The sequence below is a fragment of the Eucyclogobius newberryi genome, unplaced genomic scaffold (assembly GCF_026437365.1).
Source record: "Eucyclogobius newberryi isolate DKJ021-1_F unplaced genomic scaffold, fEucNew1.0.hap1 SCAF_50, whole genome shotgun sequence".
Taxonomy (NCBI): domain Eukaryota; kingdom Metazoa; phylum Chordata; class Actinopteri; order Gobiiformes; family Gobiidae; genus Eucyclogobius; species Eucyclogobius newberryi.
The window spans coordinates 395,001-411,576 of NW_027316168.1; the positions used below are offsets into that span (position 1 = coordinate 395,001).

General features: G+C 45.7%; 52 non-coding genes and 9 pseudogenes across 52 annotated transcripts in view; all 61 read right to left on the reverse strand.

The window, feature by feature from the left end:
• Positions 1–115, reverse strand: part of LOC140382324 (5S ribosomal RNA) — a 119-nt gene extending 4 nt beyond the window's left edge. The window contains exon 1 of the ribosomal RNA XR_011931756.1: positions 1–115. This exon is cut by the window's left edge and continues 4 nt beyond it. This is a non-coding gene — a ribosomal RNA (5S ribosomal RNA).
• Positions 116–271: 156 nt separating this feature from the next.
• LOC140382361 (5S ribosomal RNA) lies at positions 272–390 on the reverse strand. The gene has a single exon (XR_011931789.1). It is a non-coding gene; the product is annotated as a 5S ribosomal RNA (ribosomal RNA).
• Positions 391–546: 156 nt separating this feature from the next.
• LOC140383458 (5S ribosomal RNA) lies at positions 547–665 on the reverse strand. The gene has a single exon (XR_011932469.1). It is a non-coding gene; the product is annotated as a 5S ribosomal RNA (ribosomal RNA).
• A 146-nt stretch (positions 666–811) lies between these two features.
• On the reverse strand, positions 812–930 carry LOC140383459 (5S ribosomal RNA). The gene has a single exon (XR_011932470.1). It is a non-coding gene; the product is annotated as a 5S ribosomal RNA (ribosomal RNA).
• Positions 931–1,087: 157 nt separating this feature from the next.
• LOC140382336 (5S ribosomal RNA) lies at positions 1,088–1,206 on the reverse strand. The gene has a single exon (XR_011931767.1). It is a non-coding gene; the product is annotated as a 5S ribosomal RNA (ribosomal RNA).
• Positions 1,207–1,362: 156 nt separating this feature from the next.
• Positions 1,363–1,481, reverse strand: LOC140382363 (5S ribosomal RNA). Its single transcript, XR_011931791.1, has one exon. It is a non-coding gene; the product is annotated as a 5S ribosomal RNA (ribosomal RNA).
• A 146-nt stretch (positions 1,482–1,627) lies between these two features.
• LOC140382564 (5S ribosomal RNA) lies at positions 1,628–1,746 on the reverse strand. The gene has a single exon (XR_011931975.1). It is a non-coding gene; the product is annotated as a 5S ribosomal RNA (ribosomal RNA).
• Positions 1,747–1,903: 157 nt separating this feature from the next.
• On the reverse strand, positions 1,904–2,022 carry LOC140383460 (5S ribosomal RNA). Its single transcript, XR_011932471.1, has one exon. It is a non-coding gene; the product is annotated as a 5S ribosomal RNA (ribosomal RNA).
• A 157-nt stretch (positions 2,023–2,179) lies between these two features.
• LOC140382421 (5S ribosomal RNA) lies at positions 2,180–2,298 on the reverse strand. Its single transcript, XR_011931843.1, has one exon. It is a non-coding gene; the product is annotated as a 5S ribosomal RNA (ribosomal RNA).
• Positions 2,299–2,444: 146 nt separating this feature from the next.
• Positions 2,445–2,563, reverse strand: LOC140382978 (5S ribosomal RNA; annotated as a pseudogene).
• Positions 2,564–2,709: 146 nt separating this feature from the next.
• LOC140382780 (5S ribosomal RNA) lies at positions 2,710–2,828 on the reverse strand (annotated as a pseudogene).
• Positions 2,829–2,996: 168 nt separating this feature from the next.
• Positions 2,997–3,115, reverse strand: LOC140383461 (5S ribosomal RNA). Its single transcript, XR_011932472.1, has one exon. It is a non-coding gene; the product is annotated as a 5S ribosomal RNA (ribosomal RNA).
• A 157-nt stretch (positions 3,116–3,272) lies between these two features.
• On the reverse strand, positions 3,273–3,391 carry LOC140382365 (5S ribosomal RNA). The gene has a single exon (XR_011931792.1). It is a non-coding gene; the product is annotated as a 5S ribosomal RNA (ribosomal RNA).
• Positions 3,392–3,537: 146 nt separating this feature from the next.
• LOC140382565 (5S ribosomal RNA) lies at positions 3,538–3,656 on the reverse strand. The gene has a single exon (XR_011931976.1). It is a non-coding gene; the product is annotated as a 5S ribosomal RNA (ribosomal RNA).
• A 146-nt stretch (positions 3,657–3,802) lies between these two features.
• LOC140382782 (5S ribosomal RNA) lies at positions 3,803–3,921 on the reverse strand (annotated as a pseudogene).
• A 155-nt stretch (positions 3,922–4,076) lies between these two features.
• LOC140382784 (5S ribosomal RNA) lies at positions 4,077–4,195 on the reverse strand (annotated as a pseudogene).
• Positions 4,196–4,362: 167 nt separating this feature from the next.
• On the reverse strand, positions 4,363–4,481 carry LOC140383462 (5S ribosomal RNA). Its single transcript, XR_011932473.1, has one exon. It is a non-coding gene; the product is annotated as a 5S ribosomal RNA (ribosomal RNA).
• Positions 4,482–4,638: 157 nt separating this feature from the next.
• On the reverse strand, positions 4,639–4,757 carry LOC140382366 (5S ribosomal RNA). The gene has a single exon (XR_011931793.1). It is a non-coding gene; the product is annotated as a 5S ribosomal RNA (ribosomal RNA).
• A 146-nt stretch (positions 4,758–4,903) lies between these two features.
• Positions 4,904–5,022, reverse strand: LOC140382566 (5S ribosomal RNA). The gene has a single exon (XR_011931977.1). It is a non-coding gene; the product is annotated as a 5S ribosomal RNA (ribosomal RNA).
• A 146-nt stretch (positions 5,023–5,168) lies between these two features.
• LOC140382785 (5S ribosomal RNA) lies at positions 5,169–5,287 on the reverse strand (annotated as a pseudogene).
• A 156-nt stretch (positions 5,288–5,443) lies between these two features.
• LOC140382247 (5S ribosomal RNA) lies at positions 5,444–5,562 on the reverse strand. The gene has a single exon (XR_011931686.1). It is a non-coding gene; the product is annotated as a 5S ribosomal RNA (ribosomal RNA).
• Positions 5,563–5,708: 146 nt separating this feature from the next.
• On the reverse strand, positions 5,709–5,827 carry LOC140382477 (5S ribosomal RNA). The gene has a single exon (XR_011931894.1). It is a non-coding gene; the product is annotated as a 5S ribosomal RNA (ribosomal RNA).
• Positions 5,828–5,983: 156 nt separating this feature from the next.
• Positions 5,984–6,102, reverse strand: LOC140382248 (5S ribosomal RNA). Its single transcript, XR_011931687.1, has one exon. It is a non-coding gene; the product is annotated as a 5S ribosomal RNA (ribosomal RNA).
• Positions 6,103–6,248: 146 nt separating this feature from the next.
• Positions 6,249–6,367, reverse strand: LOC140382567 (5S ribosomal RNA). The gene has a single exon (XR_011931978.1). It is a non-coding gene; the product is annotated as a 5S ribosomal RNA (ribosomal RNA).
• A 146-nt stretch (positions 6,368–6,513) lies between these two features.
• Positions 6,514–6,632, reverse strand: LOC140382981 (5S ribosomal RNA; annotated as a pseudogene).
• A 167-nt stretch (positions 6,633–6,799) lies between these two features.
• On the reverse strand, positions 6,800–6,918 carry LOC140383463 (5S ribosomal RNA). Its single transcript, XR_011932474.1, has one exon. It is a non-coding gene; the product is annotated as a 5S ribosomal RNA (ribosomal RNA).
• Positions 6,919–7,063: 145 nt separating this feature from the next.
• On the reverse strand, positions 7,064–7,182 carry LOC140382786 (5S ribosomal RNA; annotated as a pseudogene).
• A 167-nt stretch (positions 7,183–7,349) lies between these two features.
• LOC140383464 (5S ribosomal RNA) lies at positions 7,350–7,468 on the reverse strand. Its single transcript, XR_011932475.1, has one exon. It is a non-coding gene; the product is annotated as a 5S ribosomal RNA (ribosomal RNA).
• Positions 7,469–7,609: 141 nt separating this feature from the next.
• Positions 7,610–7,728, reverse strand: LOC140382787 (5S ribosomal RNA; annotated as a pseudogene).
• Positions 7,729–7,896: 168 nt separating this feature from the next.
• On the reverse strand, positions 7,897–8,015 carry LOC140383465 (5S ribosomal RNA). The gene has a single exon (XR_011932476.1). It is a non-coding gene; the product is annotated as a 5S ribosomal RNA (ribosomal RNA).
• A 167-nt stretch (positions 8,016–8,182) lies between these two features.
• Positions 8,183–8,301, reverse strand: LOC140382349 (5S ribosomal RNA). Its single transcript, XR_011931778.1, has one exon. It is a non-coding gene; the product is annotated as a 5S ribosomal RNA (ribosomal RNA).
• A 157-nt stretch (positions 8,302–8,458) lies between these two features.
• Positions 8,459–8,577, reverse strand: LOC140382362 (5S ribosomal RNA). The gene has a single exon (XR_011931790.1). It is a non-coding gene; the product is annotated as a 5S ribosomal RNA (ribosomal RNA).
• A 157-nt stretch (positions 8,578–8,734) lies between these two features.
• Positions 8,735–8,853, reverse strand: LOC140382367 (5S ribosomal RNA). Its single transcript, XR_011931794.1, has one exon. It is a non-coding gene; the product is annotated as a 5S ribosomal RNA (ribosomal RNA).
• Positions 8,854–8,999: 146 nt separating this feature from the next.
• Positions 9,000–9,118, reverse strand: LOC140382569 (5S ribosomal RNA). Its single transcript, XR_011931980.1, has one exon. It is a non-coding gene; the product is annotated as a 5S ribosomal RNA (ribosomal RNA).
• Positions 9,119–9,275: 157 nt separating this feature from the next.
• On the reverse strand, positions 9,276–9,394 carry LOC140382368 (5S ribosomal RNA). The gene has a single exon (XR_011931795.1). It is a non-coding gene; the product is annotated as a 5S ribosomal RNA (ribosomal RNA).
• Positions 9,395–9,551: 157 nt separating this feature from the next.
• LOC140382422 (5S ribosomal RNA) lies at positions 9,552–9,670 on the reverse strand. Its single transcript, XR_011931844.1, has one exon. It is a non-coding gene; the product is annotated as a 5S ribosomal RNA (ribosomal RNA).
• Positions 9,671–9,827: 157 nt separating this feature from the next.
• LOC140382374 (5S ribosomal RNA) lies at positions 9,828–9,946 on the reverse strand. Its single transcript, XR_011931801.1, has one exon. It is a non-coding gene; the product is annotated as a 5S ribosomal RNA (ribosomal RNA).
• Positions 9,947–10,103: 157 nt separating this feature from the next.
• Positions 10,104–10,222, reverse strand: LOC140382369 (5S ribosomal RNA). The gene has a single exon (XR_011931796.1). It is a non-coding gene; the product is annotated as a 5S ribosomal RNA (ribosomal RNA).
• A 146-nt stretch (positions 10,223–10,368) lies between these two features.
• Positions 10,369–10,487, reverse strand: LOC140382570 (5S ribosomal RNA). Its single transcript, XR_011931981.1, has one exon. It is a non-coding gene; the product is annotated as a 5S ribosomal RNA (ribosomal RNA).
• A 157-nt stretch (positions 10,488–10,644) lies between these two features.
• On the reverse strand, positions 10,645–10,763 carry LOC140382370 (5S ribosomal RNA). The gene has a single exon (XR_011931797.1). It is a non-coding gene; the product is annotated as a 5S ribosomal RNA (ribosomal RNA).
• A 157-nt stretch (positions 10,764–10,920) lies between these two features.
• Positions 10,921–11,039, reverse strand: LOC140382424 (5S ribosomal RNA). The gene has a single exon (XR_011931846.1). It is a non-coding gene; the product is annotated as a 5S ribosomal RNA (ribosomal RNA).
• Positions 11,040–11,196: 157 nt separating this feature from the next.
• LOC140382387 (5S ribosomal RNA) lies at positions 11,197–11,315 on the reverse strand. Its single transcript, XR_011931812.1, has one exon. It is a non-coding gene; the product is annotated as a 5S ribosomal RNA (ribosomal RNA).
• A 157-nt stretch (positions 11,316–11,472) lies between these two features.
• On the reverse strand, positions 11,473–11,591 carry LOC140382371 (5S ribosomal RNA). Its single transcript, XR_011931798.1, has one exon. It is a non-coding gene; the product is annotated as a 5S ribosomal RNA (ribosomal RNA).
• Positions 11,592–11,737: 146 nt separating this feature from the next.
• Positions 11,738–11,856, reverse strand: LOC140382571 (5S ribosomal RNA). Its single transcript, XR_011931982.1, has one exon. It is a non-coding gene; the product is annotated as a 5S ribosomal RNA (ribosomal RNA).
• A 157-nt stretch (positions 11,857–12,013) lies between these two features.
• On the reverse strand, positions 12,014–12,132 carry LOC140382425 (5S ribosomal RNA). Its single transcript, XR_011931847.1, has one exon. It is a non-coding gene; the product is annotated as a 5S ribosomal RNA (ribosomal RNA).
• Positions 12,133–12,278: 146 nt separating this feature from the next.
• On the reverse strand, positions 12,279–12,397 carry LOC140382572 (5S ribosomal RNA). Its single transcript, XR_011931983.1, has one exon. It is a non-coding gene; the product is annotated as a 5S ribosomal RNA (ribosomal RNA).
• Positions 12,398–12,543: 146 nt separating this feature from the next.
• LOC140382788 (5S ribosomal RNA) lies at positions 12,544–12,662 on the reverse strand (annotated as a pseudogene).
• Positions 12,663–12,830: 168 nt separating this feature from the next.
• On the reverse strand, positions 12,831–12,949 carry LOC140383468 (5S ribosomal RNA). Its single transcript, XR_011932478.1, has one exon. It is a non-coding gene; the product is annotated as a 5S ribosomal RNA (ribosomal RNA).
• A 146-nt stretch (positions 12,950–13,095) lies between these two features.
• On the reverse strand, positions 13,096–13,214 carry LOC140382372 (5S ribosomal RNA). The gene has a single exon (XR_011931799.1). It is a non-coding gene; the product is annotated as a 5S ribosomal RNA (ribosomal RNA).
• A 146-nt stretch (positions 13,215–13,360) lies between these two features.
• LOC140382573 (5S ribosomal RNA) lies at positions 13,361–13,479 on the reverse strand. The gene has a single exon (XR_011931984.1). It is a non-coding gene; the product is annotated as a 5S ribosomal RNA (ribosomal RNA).
• Positions 13,480–13,635: 156 nt separating this feature from the next.
• On the reverse strand, positions 13,636–13,754 carry LOC140382373 (5S ribosomal RNA). The gene has a single exon (XR_011931800.1). It is a non-coding gene; the product is annotated as a 5S ribosomal RNA (ribosomal RNA).
• Positions 13,755–13,911: 157 nt separating this feature from the next.
• On the reverse strand, positions 13,912–14,030 carry LOC140382426 (5S ribosomal RNA). Its single transcript, XR_011931848.1, has one exon. It is a non-coding gene; the product is annotated as a 5S ribosomal RNA (ribosomal RNA).
• Positions 14,031–14,187: 157 nt separating this feature from the next.
• LOC140382399 (5S ribosomal RNA) lies at positions 14,188–14,306 on the reverse strand. The gene has a single exon (XR_011931823.1). It is a non-coding gene; the product is annotated as a 5S ribosomal RNA (ribosomal RNA).
• A 157-nt stretch (positions 14,307–14,463) lies between these two features.
• LOC140382376 (5S ribosomal RNA) lies at positions 14,464–14,582 on the reverse strand. The gene has a single exon (XR_011931802.1). It is a non-coding gene; the product is annotated as a 5S ribosomal RNA (ribosomal RNA).
• Positions 14,583–14,728: 146 nt separating this feature from the next.
• LOC140382574 (5S ribosomal RNA) lies at positions 14,729–14,847 on the reverse strand. The gene has a single exon (XR_011931985.1). It is a non-coding gene; the product is annotated as a 5S ribosomal RNA (ribosomal RNA).
• Positions 14,848–15,004: 157 nt separating this feature from the next.
• Positions 15,005–15,123, reverse strand: LOC140382377 (5S ribosomal RNA). The gene has a single exon (XR_011931803.1). It is a non-coding gene; the product is annotated as a 5S ribosomal RNA (ribosomal RNA).
• A 158-nt stretch (positions 15,124–15,281) lies between these two features.
• Positions 15,282–15,400, reverse strand: LOC140382482 (5S ribosomal RNA). The gene has a single exon (XR_011931899.1). It is a non-coding gene; the product is annotated as a 5S ribosomal RNA (ribosomal RNA).
• Positions 15,401–15,546: 146 nt separating this feature from the next.
• Positions 15,547–15,665, reverse strand: LOC140382575 (5S ribosomal RNA). Its single transcript, XR_011931986.1, has one exon. It is a non-coding gene; the product is annotated as a 5S ribosomal RNA (ribosomal RNA).
• A 146-nt stretch (positions 15,666–15,811) lies between these two features.
• On the reverse strand, positions 15,812–15,930 carry LOC140382378 (5S ribosomal RNA). The gene has a single exon (XR_011931804.1). It is a non-coding gene; the product is annotated as a 5S ribosomal RNA (ribosomal RNA).
• A 146-nt stretch (positions 15,931–16,076) lies between these two features.
• LOC140382576 (5S ribosomal RNA) lies at positions 16,077–16,195 on the reverse strand. The gene has a single exon (XR_011931987.1). It is a non-coding gene; the product is annotated as a 5S ribosomal RNA (ribosomal RNA).
• A 157-nt stretch (positions 16,196–16,352) lies between these two features.
• LOC140382379 (5S ribosomal RNA) lies at positions 16,353–16,471 on the reverse strand. Its single transcript, XR_011931805.1, has one exon. It is a non-coding gene; the product is annotated as a 5S ribosomal RNA (ribosomal RNA).
• Positions 16,472–16,576: the final 105 nt, after the last annotated feature.

A 16,576-nucleotide genomic window follows, 5' to 3' on the forward strand; every position in this document is an offset into this window, starting at 1 on the left:
CACAGCACCTGGTATTCCCAGGCGGTCTCCCATCCAAGTACTAACCAGGCCCAACCCTGCTTGGCTTCCGAGATCAGACGAGATCGGGCAGGTCCAGGGTGGTATGGCCGTGAGCGAAATGTTCCAGGTCAAAACGGCCTTTTTTATATCAAACACTGTCTTTTCGTGAAGAGTACCTTCACGCCACTTGCTCGGTCAAAATTGGGATATCTCAATGAAAAACTTCTTTTTTTTTTTTTTTTTTTTTTTGACAGGTGAAAAAGTGTGAAAATGCTCACAGCACCTGGTATTCCCAGGCGGTCTCCCATCCAAGTACTAACCAGGCCCAACCCTGCTTGGCTTCCGAGATCAGACGAGATCGGGCTGGTCCAGGCTGGTATGGCCGTGAGCGAAATGTTCCAGGTCAAAACGGCCTTTTTTATATCAAACACTGTCTTTTCGTGAAGAGTACCTTCACGCCACTTGCTCGGTCAAAATTGGGATATCTCAATGAAAAACTTCTTTTTTTTTTTTTTTTTTTTTTTGACAGGTGAAAAAGTGTGAAAATGCTCACAGCACCTGGTATTCCCAGGCGGTCTCCCATCCAAGTACTAACCAGGCCCAACCCTGCTTGGCTTCCGAGATCAGACGAGATCGGGCTGGTCCAGGGTGGTATGGCCGTGAGCGAAATGTTCCAGGTCAAAACGGCCTTTTTTATATCAAACACTGTCTTTTCGTGAAGAGTACCTTCACGCCACTTGCTCGGTCAAAATTGGGATATCTCAATGAAAAACTTCTTTTTTTTTTTTTGACGGGTGAAAAAGTGTGAAAATGCTCACAGCACCTGGTATTCCCAGGCGGTCTCCCATCCAAGTACTAACCAGGCCCAACCCTGCTTGGCTTCCGAGATCAGACGAGATCGGGCTGGTCCAGGGTGGTATGGCCGTGAGCGAAATGTTCCAGGTCAAAACGGCCTTTTTTATATCAAACACTGTCTTTTCGTGAAGAGTACCTTCACGCCACTTGCTCGGTCAAAATTGGGATATCTCAATGAAAAACTTCTTTTTTTTTTTTTTTTTTTTTTTTGACAGGTGAAAAAGTGTGAAAATGCTCACAGCACCTGGTATTCCCAGGCGGTCTCCCATCCAAGTACTAACCAGGCCCAACCCTGCTTGGCTTCCGAGATCAGACGAGATCGGGCAGGTCCAGGGTGGTATGGCCGTGAGCGAAATGTTCCAGGTCAAAACGGCCTTTTTTATATCAAACACTGTCTTTTCGTGAAGAGTACCTTCACGCCACTTGCTCGGTCAAAATTGGGATATCTCAATGAAAAACTTCTTTTTTTTTTTTTTTTTTTTTTTGACAGGTGAAAAAGTGTGAAAATGCTCACAGCACCTGGTATTCCCAGGCGGTCTCCCATCCAAGTACTAACCAGGCCCAACCCTGCTTGGCTTCCGAGATCAGACGAGATCGGGCTGGTCCAGGCTGGTATGGCCGTGAGCGAAATGTTCCAGGTCAAAACGGCCTTTTTTATATCAAACACTGTCTTTTCGTGAAGAGTACCTTCACGCCACTTGCTCGGTCAAAATTGGGATATCTCAATGAAAAACTTCTTTTTTTTTTTTTGACGGGTGAAAAAGTGTGAAAATGCTCACAGCACCTGGTATTCCCAGGCGGTCTCCCATCCAAGTACTAACAAGGCCCAACCCCGCTTGGCTTCCGAGATCAAACGAGATCGGGCTGGTCCAGGGTGGTATGGCCGTGAGCGAAATGTTCCAGGTCAAAACGGCCTTTTTTATATCAAACACTGTCTTTTCGTGAAGAGTACCTTCACGCCACTTGCTCGGTCAAAATTGGGATATCTCAATGAAAAACTTCTTTTTTTTTTTTTTTTTTTTTTTTGACAGGTGAAAAAGTGTGAAAATGCTCACAGCACCTGGTATTCCCAGGCGGTCTCCCATCCAAGTACTAACCAGGCCCAACCCTGCTTGGCTTCCGAGATCAGACGAGATCGGGCTGGTCCAGGGTGGTATGGCCGTGAGCGAAATGTTCCAGGTCAAAACGGCCTTTTTTATATCAAACACTGTCTTTTCGTGAAGAGTACCTTCACGCCACTTGCTCGGTCAAAATTGGGATATCTCAATGAAAAACTTCTTTTTTTTTTTGTTTTTTTTTTTTGACAGGTGAAAAAGTGTGAAAATGCTCACAGCACCTGGTATTCCCAGGCGGTCTCCCATCCAAGTACTAACAAGGCCCAACCCTGCTTGGCTTCCGAGATCAGACGAGATCGGGCTGGTCCAGGGTGGTATGGCCGTGAGCGAAATGTTCCAGGTCAAAACGGCCTTTTTTATATCAAACACTGTCTTTTCGTGAAGAGTACCTTCACGCCACTTGCTCGGTCAAAATTGGGATATCTCAATGAAAAACTTCTTTTTTTTTTTTTGACGGGTGAAAAAGTGTGAAAATGCTCACAGCACCTGGTATTCCCAGGCGGTGTTCCATCCAAGTACTAACAAGGCCCAACCCCGCTTGGCTTCCGAGATCAAACGAGATCGGGCTGGTCCAGGGTGGTATGGCCGTGAGCGAAATGTTCCAGGTCAAAACGGCCTTTTTTATATCAAACACTGTCTTTTCGTGAAGAGTACCTTCACGCCACTTGCTCGGTCAAAATTGGGATATCTCAATGAAAAACTTCTTTTTTTTTTTTTGACGGGTGAAAAAGTGTGAAAATGCTCACAGCACCTGGTATTCCCAGGCGGTGTTCCATCCAAGTACTAACAAGGCCCAACCCCGCTTGGCTTCCGAGATCAAACGAGATCGGGCTGTTCCAGGGTGGTATGGCCGTGAGCGAAATGTTCCAGGTCAAAACTCGTATAAATGGCTTTTTTTGCATCAAACACTGTCTTTTCGTGAAGAGTACCTTCACGCCACTTGCTCGGTCAAAATTGGGATATCTCAATGAAAAACTTCTTTTTTTTTTTTTTTTTTTTTTTTTGACAGGTGAAAAAGTGTGAAAATGCTCACAGCACCTGGTATTCCCAGGCGGTCTCCCATCCAAGTACTAACCAGGCCCAACCCTGCTTGGCTTCCGAGATCAGACGAGATCGGGCTGGTCCAGGGTGGTATGGCCGTGAGCGAAATGTTCCAGGTCAAAACGGCCTTTTTTATATCAAACACTGTCTTTTCGTGAAGAGTACCTTCACGCCACTTGCTCGGTCAAAATTGGGATATCTCAATGAAAAACTTCTTTTTTTTTTTTTTTTTTTTTTTTGACAGGTGAAAAAGTGTGAAAATGCTCACAGCACCTGGTATTCCCAGGCGGTCTCCCATCCAAGTACTAACCAGGCCCAACCCTGCTTGGCTTCCGAGATCAGACGAGATCGGGCTGGTCCAGGCTGGTATGGCCGTGAGCGAAATGTTCCAGGTCAAAACGGCCTTTTTTATATCAAACACTGTCTTTTCGTGAAGAGTACCTTCACGCCACTTGCTCGGTCAAAATTGGGATATCTCAATGAAAAACTTCTTTTTTTTTTTTTGACGGGTGAAAAAGTGTGAAAATGCTCACAGCACCTGGTATTCCCAGGCGGTCTCCCATCCAAGTACTAACAAGGCCCAACCCCGCTTGGCTTCCGAGATCAAACGAGATCGGGCTGGTCCAGGGTGGTATGGCCGTGAGCGAAATGTTCCAGGTCAAAACGGCCTTTTTTATATCAAACACTGTCTTTTCGTGAAGAGTACCTTCACGCCACTTGCTCGGTCAAAATTGGGATATCTCAATGAAAAACTTCTTTTTTTTTTTTTGACGGGTGAAAAAGTGTGAAAATGCTCACAGCACCTGGTATTCCCAGGCGGTGTTCCATCCAAGTACTAACAAGGCCCAACCCCGCTTGGCTTCCGAGATCAAACGAGATCGGGCTGTTCCAGGGTGGTATGGCCGTGAGCGAAATGTTCCAGGTCAAAACTCGTATAAATGGCTTTTTTTGCATCAAACACTGTCTTTTCGTGAAGAGTACCTTCACGCCACTTGCTCGGTCAAAATTGGGATATCTCAATGAAAAACTTCTTTTTTTTTTTTGACGGGTGAAAAAGTGTGAAAATGCTCACAGCACCTGGTATTCCCAGGCGGTGTTCCATCCAAGTACTAACAAGGCCCAACCCCGCTTGGCTTCCGAGATCAAACGAGATCGGGCTGTTCCAGGGTGGTATGGCCGTGAGCGAAATGTTCCAGGTCAAAACTCGTATAAATGGCTTTTTTTGCATCAAACACTGTCTTTTCGTGAAGAGTACCTTCACGCCACTTGCTCGGTCAAAATTGGGATATCTCAATGAAAAACTTCTTTTTTTTTTTTTTTTTTTTTTTTGACAGGTGAAAAAGTGTGAAAATGCTCACAGCACCTGGTATTCCCAGGCGGTCTCCCATCCAAGTACTAACCAGGCCCAACCCTGCTTGGCTTCCGAGATCAGACGAGATCGGGCTGGTCCAGGGTGGTATGGCCGTGAGCGAAATGTTCCAGGTCAAAACGGCCTTTTTTATATCAAACACTGTCTTTTCGTGAAGAGTACCTTCACGCCACTTGCTCGGTCAAAATTGGGATATCTCAATGAAAAACTTCTTTTTTTTTTTTTTTTTTTTTTTTGACAGGTGAAAAAGTGTGAAAATGCTCACAGCACCTGGTATTCCCAGGCGGTCTCCCATCCAAGTACTAACCAGGCCCAACCCTGCTTGGCTTCCGAGATCAGACGAGATCGGGCTGGTCCAGGCTGGTATGGCCGTGAGCGAAATGTTCCAGGTCAAAACGGCCTTTTTTATATCAAACACTGTCTTTTCGTGAAGAGTACCTTCACGCCACTTGCTCGGTCAAAATTGGGATATCTCAATGAAAAACTTCTTTTTTTTTTTTTGACGGGTGAAAAAGTGTGAAAATGCTCACAGCACCTGGTATTCCCAGGCGGTCTCCCATCCAAGTACTAACAAGGCCCAACCCCGCTTGGCTTCCGAGATCAAACGAGATCGGGCTGGTCCAGGGTGGTATGGCCGTGAGCGAAATGTTCCAGGTCAAAACGGCCTTTTTTATATCAAACACTGTCTTTTCGTGAAGAGTACCTTCACGCCACTTGCTCGGTCAAAATTGGGATATCTCAATGAAAAACTTCTTTTTTTTTTTTTGACGGGTGAAAAAGTGTGAAAATGCTCACAGCACCTGGTATTCCCAGGCGGTGTTCCATCCAAGTACTAACAAGGCCCAACCCCGCTTGGCTTCCGAGATCAAACGAGATCGGGCTGTTCCAGGGTGGTATGGCCGTGAGCGAAATGTTCCAGGTCAAAACTCGTATAAATGGCTTTTTTTGCATCAAACACTGTCTTTTCGTGAAGAGTACCTTCACGCCACTTGCTCGGTCAAAATTCGGATATCTCAATGAAAAACTTCTTTTTTTTTTTTTGACGGGTGAAAAAGTGTGAAAATGCTCACAGCACCTGGTATTCCCAGGCGGTCTCCCATCCAAGCACTAACCAGGCCCAACCCTGCTTGGCTTCCGAGATCAGACGAGATCGGGCTGGTCCAGGGTGGTATGGCCGTGAGCGAAATGTTCCAGGTCAAAACGGCCTTTTTTATATCAAACACTGTCTTTTCGTGAAGAGTACCTTCACGCCACTTGCTCGGTCAAAATTGGGATATCTCAATGAAAAACTTCTTTTTTTTTTTTTGACGGGTGAAAAAGTGTGAAAATGCTCACAGCACCTGGTATTCCCAGGCGGTCTCCCATCCAAGTACTAACAAGGCCCAACCCCGCTTGGCTTCCGAGATCAAACGAGATCGGGCTGTTCCAGGGTGGTATGGCCGTGAGCGAAATGTTCCAGGTCAAAACTCGTATAAATGGCTTTTTTTGCATCAAACACTGTCTTTTCGTGAAGAGTACCTTCACGCCACTTGCTCGGTCAAAATTCGGATATCTCAATGAAAAACTTCTTTTTTTTTTTTTGACGGGTGAAAAAGTGTGAAAATGCTCACAGCACCTGGTATTCCCAGGCGGTCTCCCATCCAAGCACTAACCAGGCCCAACCCTGCTTGGCTTCCGAGATCAGACGAGATCGGGCTGGTCCAGGGTGGTATGGCCGTGAGCGAAATGTTCCAGGTCAAAACGGCCTTTTTTATATCAAACACTGTCTTTTCGTGAAGAGTACCTTCACGCCACTTGCTCGGTCAAAATTGGGATATCTCAATGAAAAACTTCTTTTTTTTTTTTTGACGGGTGAAAAAGTGTGAAAATGCTCACAGCACCTGGTATTCCCAGGCGGTCTCCCATCCAAGTACTAACAAGGCCCAACCCCGCTTGGCTTCCGAGATCAAACGAGATCGGGCTGGTCCAGGGTGGTATGGCCGTGAGCGAAATGTTCCAGGTCAAAACGGCCTTTTTTATATCAAACACTGTCTTTTCGTGAAGAGTACCTTCACGCCACTTGCTCGGTCAAAATTGGGATATCTCAATGAAAAACTTCTTTTTTTTTTTTTGACGGGTGAAAAAGTGTGAAAATGCTCACAGCACCTGGTATTCCCAGGCGGTGTTCCATCCAAGTACTAACAAGGCCCAACCCCGCTTGGCTTCCGAGATCAAACGAGATCGGGCTGGTCCAGGGTGGTATGGCCGTGAGCGAAATGTTCCAGGTCAAAACTCGTATAAATGGCTTTTTTTGCATCAAACACTGTCTTTTCGTGAAGAGTACCTTCACGCCACTTGCTCGGTCAAAATTGGGATATCTCAATGAAAAACTTCTTTTTTTTTTTTTTTTTTTTTTTTGACAGGTGAAAAAGTGTGAAAATGCTCACAGCACCTGGTATTCCCAGGCGGTCTCCCATCCAAGTACTAACCAGGCCCAACCCTGCTTGGCTTCCGAGATCAGACGAGATCGGGCTGGTCCAGGGTGGTATGGCCGTGAGCGAAATGTTCCAGGTCAAAACGGCCTTTTTTATATCAAACACTGTCTTTTCGTGAAGAGTACCTTCACGCCACTTGCTCGGTCAAAATTGGGATATCTCAATGAAAAACTTCTTTTTTTTTTTTGACGGGTGAAAAAGTGTGAAAATGCTCACAGCACCTGGTATTCCCAGGCGGTGTTCCATCCAAGTACTAACAAGGCCCAACCCCGCTTGGCTTCCGAGATCAAACGAGATCGGGCTGTTCCAGGGTGGTATGGCCGTGAGCGAAATGTTCCAGGTCAAAACTCGTATAAATGGCTTTTTTTGCATCAAACACTGTCTTTTCGTGAAGAGTACCTTCACGCCACTTGCTCGGTCAAAATTGGGATATCTCAATGAAAAACTTCTTTTTTTTTTTTTTTTTTTTTTTTGACAGGTGAAAAAGTGTGAAAATGCTCACAGCACCTGGTATTCCCAGGCGGTCTCCCATCCAAGTACTAACCAGGCCCAACCCTGCTTGGCTTCCGAGATCAGACGAGATCGGGCTGGTCCAGGGTGGTATGGCCGTGAGCGAAATGTTCCAGGTCAAAACGGCCTTTTTTATATCAAACACTGTCTTTTCGTGAAGAGTACCTTCACGCCACTTGCTCGGTCAAAATTGGGATATCTCAATGAAAAACTTCTTTTTTTTGACGGGTGAAAAAGTGTGAAAATGCTCACAGCACCTGGTATTCCCAGGCGGTGTTCCATCCAAGTACTAACAAGGCCCAACCCCGCTTGGCTTCCGAGATCAAACGAGATCGGGCTGTTCCAGGGTGGTATGGCCGTGAGCGAAATGTTCCAGGTCAAAACTCGTATAAATGGCTTTTTTTGCATCAAACACTGTCTTTTCGTGAAGAGTACCTTCACGCCACTTGCTCGGTCAAAATTGGGATATCTCAATGAAAAACTTCTTTTTTTTTTTTTTTTTTTTTTTTTGACAGGTGAAAAAGTGTGAAAATGCTCACAGCACCTGGTATTCCCAGGCGGTCTCCCATCCAAGTACTAACCAGGCCCAACCCTGCTTGGCTTCCGAGATCAGACGAGATCGGGCTGGTCCAGGGTGGTATGGCCGTGAGCGAAATGTTCCAGGTCAAAACTCGTATAAATGGCTTTTTTTGCATCAAACACTGTCTTTTCGTGAAGAGTACCTTCACGCCACTTGCTCGGTCAAAATTGGGATATCTCAATGAAAAACTTCTTTTTTTTTTTTTTTTTTTTTTTTGACAGGTGAAAAAGTGTGAAAATGCTCACAGCACCTGGTATTCCCAGGCGGTCTCCCATCCAAGTACTAACCAGGCCCAACCCTGCTTGGCTTCCGAGATCAGACGAGATCGGGCAGGTCCAGGGTGGTATGGCCGTGAGCGAAATGTTCCAGGTCAAAACGGCCTTTTTTATATCAAACACTGTCTTTTCGTGAAGAGTACCTTCACGCCACTTGCTCGGTCAAAATTGGGATATCTCAATGAAAAACTTCTTTTTTTTTTTTTTTTTTTTTTTTGACAGGTGAAAAAGTGTGAAAATGCTCACAGCACCTGGTATTCCCAGGCGGTCTCCCATCCAAGTACTAACCAGGCCCAACCCTGCTTGGCTTCCGAGATCAGACGAGATCGGGCAGGTCCAGGGTGGTATGGCCGTGAGCGAAATGTTCCAGGTCAAAACGGCCTTTTTTATATCAAACACTGTCTTTTCGTGAAGAGTACCTTCACGCCACTTGCTCGGTCAAAATTGGGATATCTCAATGAAAAACTTCTTTTTTTTTTTTTTTTTTTTTTTTGACAGGTGAAAAAGTGTGAAAATGCTCACAGCACCTGGTATTCCCAGGCGGTCTCCCATCCAAGTACTAACCAGGCCCAACCCTGCTTGGCTTCCGAGATCAGACGAGATCGGGCTGGTCCAGGCTGGTATGGCCGTGAGCGAAATGTTCCAGGTCAAAACGGCCTTTTTTATATCAAACACTGTCTTTTCGTGAAGAGTACCTTCACGCCACTTGCTCGGTCAAAATTGGGATATCTCAATGAAAAACTTCTTTTTTTTTTTTTGACGGGTGAAAAAGTGTGAAAATGCTCACAGCACCTGGTATTCCCAGGCGGTCTCCCATCCAAGTACTAACAAGGCCCAACCCCGCTTGGCTTCCGAGATCAAACGAGATCGGGCTGGTCCAGGGTGGTATGGCCGTGAGCGAAATGTTCCAGGTCAAAACGGCCTTTTTTATATCAAACACTGTCTTTTCGTGAAGAGTACCTTCACGCCACTTGCTCGGTCAAAATTGGGATATCTCAATGAAAAACTTCTTTTTTTTTTTTTTTTTTTTTTTTGACAGGTGAAAAAGTGTGAAAATGCTCACAGCACCTGGTATTCCCAGGCGGTCTCCCATCCAAGTACTAACCAGGCCCAACCCTGCTTGGCTTCCGAGATCAGACGAGATCGGGCTGGTCCAGGCTGGTATGGCCGTGAGCGAAATGTTCCAGGTCAAAACGGCCTTTTTTATATCAAACACTGTCTTTTCGTGAAGAGTACCTTCACGCCACTTGCTCGGTCAAAATTGGGATATCTCAATGAAAAACTTCTTTTTTTTTTTTTTTTTTTTTTTTGACAGGTGAAAAAGTGTGAAAATGCTCACAGCACCTGGTATTCCCAGGCGGTCTCCCATCCAAGTACTAACAAGGCCCAACCCTGCTTGGCTTCCGAGATCAGACGAGATCGGGCTGGTCCAGGGTGGTATGGCCGTGAGCGAAATGTTCCAGGTCAAAACGGCCTTTTTTATATCAAACACTGTCTTTTCGTGAAGAGTACCTTCACGCCACTTGCTCGGTCAAAATTGGGATATCTCAATGAAAAACTTCTTTTTTTTTTTTTTTTTTTTTTTTGACAGGTGAAAAAGTGTGAAAATGCTCACAGCACCTGGTATTCCCAGGCGGTCTCCCATCCAAGTACTAACCAGGCCCAACCCTGCTTGGCTTCCGAGATCAGACGAGATCGGGCAGGTCCAGGGTGGTATGGCCGTGAGCGAAATGTTCCAGGTCAAAACGGCCTTTTTTATATCAAACACTGTCTTTTCGTGAAGAGTACCTTCACGCCACTTGCTCGGTCAAAATTGGGATATCTCAATGAAAAACTTCTTTTTTTTTTTTTTTTTTTTTTTTGACAGGTGAAAAAGTGTGAAAATGCTCACAGCACCTGGTATTCCCAGGCGGTCTCCCATCCAAGTACTAACCAGGCCCAACCCTGCTTGGCTTCCGAGATCAGACGAGATCGGGCTGGTCCAGGCTGGTATGGCCGTGAGCGAAATGTTCCAGGTCAAAACGGCCTTTTTTATATCAAACACTGTCTTTTCGTGAAGAGTACCTTCACGCCACTTGCTCGGTCAAAATTGGGATATCTCAATGAAAAACTTCTTTTTTTTTTTTTGACGGGTGAAAAAGTGTGAAAATGCTCACAGCACCTGGTATTCCCAGGCGGTCTCCCATCCAAGTACTAACAAGGCCCAACCCCGCTTGGCTTCCGAGATCAAACGAGATCGGGCTGGTCCAGGGTGGTATGGCCGTGAGCGAAATGTTCCAGGTCAAAACGGCCTTTTTTATATCAAACACTGTCTTTTCGTGAAGAGTACCTTCACGCCACTTGCTCGGTCAAAATTGGGATATCTCAATGAAAAACTTCTTTTTTTTTTTTTTTTTTTTTTTTGACAGGTGAAAAAGTGTGAAAATGCTCACAGCACCTGGTATTCCCAGGCGGTCTCCCATCCAAGTACTAACCAGGCCCAACCCTGCTTGGCTTCCGAGATCAGACGAGATCGGGCTGGTCCAGGCTGGTATGGCCGTGAGCGAAATGTTCCAGGTCAAAACGGCCTTTTTTATATCAAACACTGTCTTTTCGTGAAGAGTACCTTCACGCCACTTGCTCGGTCAAAATTGGGATATCTCAATGAAAAACTTCTTTTTTTTTTTTTTTTTTTTTTTTGACAGGTGAAAAAGTGTGAAAATGCTCACAGCACCTGGTATTCCCAGGCGGTCTCCCATCCAAGTACTAACAAGGCCCAACCCTGCTTGGCTTCCGAGATCAGACGAGATCGGGCTGGTCCAGGGTGGTATGGCCGTGAGCGAAATGTTCCAGGTCAAAACGGCCTTTTTTATATCAAACACTGTCTTTTCGTGAAGAGTACCTTCACGCCACTTGCTCGGTCAAAATTGGGATATCTCAATGAAAAACTTCTTTTTTTTTTTTTTTTTTTTTTTTGACAGGTGAAAAAGTGTGAAAATGCTCACAGCACCTGGTATTCCCAGGCGGTCTCCCATCCAAGTACTAACCAGGCCCAACCCTGCTTGGCTTCCGAGATCAGACGAGATCGGGCAGGTCCAGGGTGGTATGGCCGTGAGCGAAATGTTCCAGGTCAAAACGGCCTTTTTTATATCAAACACTGTCTTTTCGTGAAGAGTACCTTCACGCCACTTGCTCGGTCAAAATTGGGATATCTCAATGAAAAACTTCTTTTTTTTTTTTTTTTTTTTTTTTGACAGGTGAAAAAGTGTGAAAATGCTCACAGCACCTGGTATTCCCAGGCGGTCTCCCATCCAAGTACTAACCAGGCCCAACCCTGCTTGGCTTCCGAGATCAGACGAGATCGGGCTGGTCCAGGCTGGTATGGCCGTGAGCGAAATGTTCCAGGTCAAAACGGCCTTTTTTATATCAAACACTGTCTTTTCGTGAAGAGTACCTTCACGCCACTTGCTCGGTCAAAATTGGGATATCTCAATGAAAAACTTCTTTTTTTTTTTTTGACGGGTGAAAAAGTGTGAAAATGCTCACAGCACCTGGTATTCCCAGGCGGTCTCCCATCCAAGTACTAACAAGGCCCAACCCCGCTTGGCTTCCGAGATCAAACGAGATCGGGCTGGTCCAGGGTGGTATGGCCGTGAGCGAAATGTTCCAGGTCAAAACGGCCTTTTTTATATCAAACACTGTCTTTTCGTGAAGAGTACCTTCACGCCACTTGCTCGGTCAAAATTGGGATATCTCAATGAAAAACTTCTTTTTTTTTTTTTTTTTTTTTTTTGACAGGTGAAAAAGTGTGAAAATGCTCACAGCACCTGGTATTCCCAGGCGGTCTCCCATCCAAGTACTAACAAGGCCCAACCCTGCTTGGCTTCCGAGATCAGACGAGATCGGGCTGGTCCAGGGTGGTATGGCCGTGAGCGAAATGTTCCAGGTCAAAACGGCCTTTTTTATATCAAACACTGTCTTTTCGTGAAGAGTACCTTCACGCCACTTGCTCGGTCAAAATTGGGATATCTCAATGAAAAACTTCTTTTTTTTTTTTTGACGGGTGAAAAAGTGTGAAAATGCTCACAGCACCTGGTATTCCCAGGCGGTCTCCCATCCAAGTACTAACAAGGCCCAACCCCGCTTGGCTTCCGAGATCAAACGAGATCGGGCTGGTCCAGGGTGGTATGGCCGTGAGCGAAATGTTCCAGGTCAAAACGGCCTTTTTTATATCAAACACTGTCTTTTCGTGAAGAGTACCTTCACGCCACTTGCTCGGTCAAAATTGGGATATCTCAATGAAAAACTTCTTTTTTTTTTTTTGACGGGTGAAAAAGTGTGAAAATGCTCACAGCACCTGGTATTCCCAGGCGGTGTTCCATCCAAGTACTAACAAGGCCCAACCCCGCTTGGCTTCCGAGATCAAACGAGATCGGGCTGTTCCAGGGTGGTATGGCCGTGAGCGAAATGTTCCAGGTCAAAACTCGTATAAATGGCTTTTTTTGCATCAAACACTGTCTTTTCGTGAAGAGTACCTTCACGCCACTTGCTCGGTCAAAATTGGGATATCTCAATGAAAAACTTCTTTTTTTTTTTTTTTTTTTTTTTTTGACAGGTGAAAAAGTGTGAAAATGCTCACAGCACCTGGTATTCCCAGGCGGTCTCCCATCCAAGTACTAACCAGGCCCAACCCTGCTTGGCTTCCGAGATCAGACGAGATCGGGCTGGTCCAGGGTGGTATGGCCGTGAGCGAAATGTTCCAGGTCAAAACGGCCTTTTTTATATCAAACACTGTCTTTTCGTGAAGAGTACCTTCACGCCACTTGCTCGGTCAAAATTCGGATATCTCAATGAAAAACTTCTTTTTTTTTTTTTGACGGGTGAAAAAGTGTGAAAATGCTCACAGCACCTGGTATTCCCAGGCGGTCTCCCATCCAAGTACTAACCAGGCCCAACCCTGCTTGGCTTCCGAGATCAGACGAGATCGGGCTGGTCCAGGCTGGTATGGCCGTGAGCGAAATGTTCCAGGTCAAAACGGCCTTTTTTATATCAAACACTGTCTTTTCGTGAAGAGTACCTTCACGCCACTTGCTCGGTCAAAATTGGGATATCTCAATGAAAAACTTCTTTTTTTTTTTTTGACGGGTGAAAAAGTGTGAAAATGCTCACAGCACCTGGTATTCCCAGGCGGTCTCCCATCCAAGTACTAACAAGGCCCAACCCCGCTTGGCTTCCGAGATCAAACGAGATCGGGCTGGTCCAGGGTGGTATGGCCGTGAGCGAAATGTTCCAGGTCAAAACGGCCTTTTTTATATCAAACACTGTCTTTTCGTGAAGAGTACCTTCACGCCACTTGCTCGGTCAAAATTGGGATATCTCAATGAAAAACTTCTTTTTTTTTTTTTTTTTTTTTTTGACAGGTGAAAAAGTGTGAAAATGCTCACAGCACCTGGTATTCCCAGGCGGTCTCCCATCCAAGTACTAACCAGGCCCAACCCTGCTTGGCTTCCGAGATCAGACGAGATCGGGCTGGTCCAGGCTGGTATGGCCGTGAGCGAAATGTTCCAGGTCAAAACGGCCTTTTTTATATCAAACACTGTCTTTTCGTGAAGAGTACCTTCACGCCACTTGCTCGGTCAAAATTGGGATATCTCAATGAAAAACTTCTTTTTTTTTTTTTTTTTTTTTTTTGACAGGTGAAAAAGTGTGAAAATGCTCACAGCACCTGGTATTCCCAGGCGGTCTCCCATCCAAGTACTAACAAGGCCCAACCCTGCTTGGCTTCCGAGATCAGACGAGATCGGGCTGGTCCAGGGTGGTATGGCCGTGAGCGAAATGTTCCAGGTCAAAACGGCCTTTTTTATATCAAACACTGTCTTTTCGTGAAGAGTACCTTCACGCCACTTGCTCGGTCAAAATTGGGATATCTCAATGAAAAACTTCTTTTTTTTTTTTTTTTTTTTTTTTGACAGGTGAAAAAGTGTGAAAATGCTCACAGCACCTGGTATTCCCAGGCGGTCTCCCATCCAAGTACTAACCAGGCCCAACCCTGCTTGGCTTCCGAGATCAGACGAGATCGGGCAGGTCCAGGGTGGTATGGCCGTGAGCGAAATGTTCCAGGTCAAAACGGCCTTTTTTATATCAAACACTGTCTTTTCGTGAAGAGTACCTTCACGCCACTTGCTCGGTCAAAATTGGGATATCTCAATGAAAAACTTCTTTTTTTTTTTTTTTTTTTTTTTTGACAGGTGAAAAAGTGTGAAAATGCTCACAGCACCTGGTATTCCCAGGCGGTCTCCCATCCAAGTACTAACCAGGCCCAACCCTGCTTGGCTTCCGAGATCAGACGAGATCGGGCTGGTCCAGGCTGGTATGGCCGTGAGCGAAATGTTCCAGGTCAAAACGGCCTTTTTTATATCAAACACTGTCTTTTCGTGAAGAGTACCTTCACGCCACTTGCTCGGTCAAAATTGGGATATCTCAATGAAAAACTTCTTTTTTTTTTTTTGACGGGTGAAAAAGTGTGAAAATGCTCACAGCACCTGGTATTCCCAGGCGGTCTCCCATCCAAGTACTAACAAGGCCCAACCCCGCTTGGCTTCCGAGATCAAACGAGATCGGGCTGGTCCAGGGTGGTATGGCCGTGAGCGAAATGTTCCAGGTCAAAACGGCCTTTTTTATATCAAACACTGTCTTTTCGTGAAGAGTACCTTCACGCCACTTGCTCGGTCAAAATTGGGATATCTCAATGAAAAACTTCTTTTTTTTTTTTTTTTTTTTTTTTGACAGGTGAAAAAGTGTGAAAATGCTCACAGCACCTGGTATTCCCAGGCGGTCTCCCATCCAAGTACTAACCAGGCCCAACCCTGCTTGGCTTCCGAGATCAGACGAGATCGGGCTGGTCCAGGCTGGTATGGCCGTGAGCGAAATGTTCCAGGTCAAAACGGCCTTTTTTATATCAAACACTGTCTTTTCGTGAAGAGTACCTTCACGCCACTTGCTCGGTCAAAATTGGGATATCTCAATGAAAAACTTCTTTTTTTTTTTTTTTTTTTTTTTTTGACAGGTGAAAAAGTGTGAAAATGCTCACAGCACCTGGTATTCCCAGGCGGTCTCCCATCCAAGTACTAACGAGGCCCAACCCTGCTTGGCTTCCGAGATCAGACGAGATCGGGCTGGTCCAGGGTGGTATGGCCGTGAGCGAAATGTTCCAGGTCAAAACGGCCTTTTTTATATCAAACACTGTCTTTTCGTGAAGAGTACCTTCACGCCACTTGCTCGGTCAAAATTGGGATATCTCAATGAAAAACTTCTTTTTTTTTTTTTGACGGGTGAAAAAGTGTGAAAATGCTCACAGCACCTGGTATTCCCAGGCGGTCTCCCATCCAAGTACTAACAAGGCCCAACCCCGCTTGGCTTCCGAGATCAAACGAGATCGGGCTGGTCCAGGGTGGTATGGCCGTGAGCGAAATGTTCCAGGTCAAAACGGCCTTTTTTATATCAAACACTGTCTTTTCGTGAAGAGTACCTTCACGCCACTTGCTCGGTCAAAATTGGGATATCTCAATGAAAAACTTCTTTTTTTTTTTTTGACGGGTGAAAAAGTGTGAAAATGCTCACAGCACCTGGTATTCCCAGGCGGTCTCCCATCCAAGTACTAACCAGGCCCAACCCTGCTTGGCTTCCGAGATCAGACGAGATCGGGCTGGTCCAGGCTGGTATGGCCGTGAGCGAAATGTTCCAGGTCAAAACGGCCTTTTTTATATCAAACACTGTCTTTTCGTGAAGAGTACCTTCACGCCACTTGCTCGGTCAAAATTGGGATATCTCAATGAAAAACTTCTTTTTTTTTTTTTGACGGGTGAAAAAGTGTGAAAATGCTCACAGCACCTGGTATTCCCAGGCGGTCTCCCATCCAAGTACTAACAAGGCCCAACCCCGCTTGGCTTCCGAGATCAAACGAGATCGGGCTGGTCCAGGGTGGTATGGCCGTGAGCGAAATGTTCCAGGTCAAAACGGCCTTTTTTATATCAAACACTGTCTTTTCGTGAAGAGTACCTTCACGCCACTTGCTCGGTCAAAATTGGGATATCTCAATGAAAAACTTCTTTTTTTTTTTTTTTTTTTTTTTTGACAGGTGAAAAAGTGTGAAAATGCTCACAGCACCTGGTATTCCCAGGCGGTCTCCCATCCAAGTACTAACCAGGCCCAACCCTGCTTGGCTTCCGAGATCAGACGAGATCGGGCTGGTCCAGGCTGGTATGGCCGTGAGCGAAATGTTCCAGGTCAAAACGGCCTTTTTTATATCAAACACTGTCTTTTCGTGAAGAGTACCTTCACGCCACTTGCTCGGTCAAAATTGGGATATCTCAATGAAA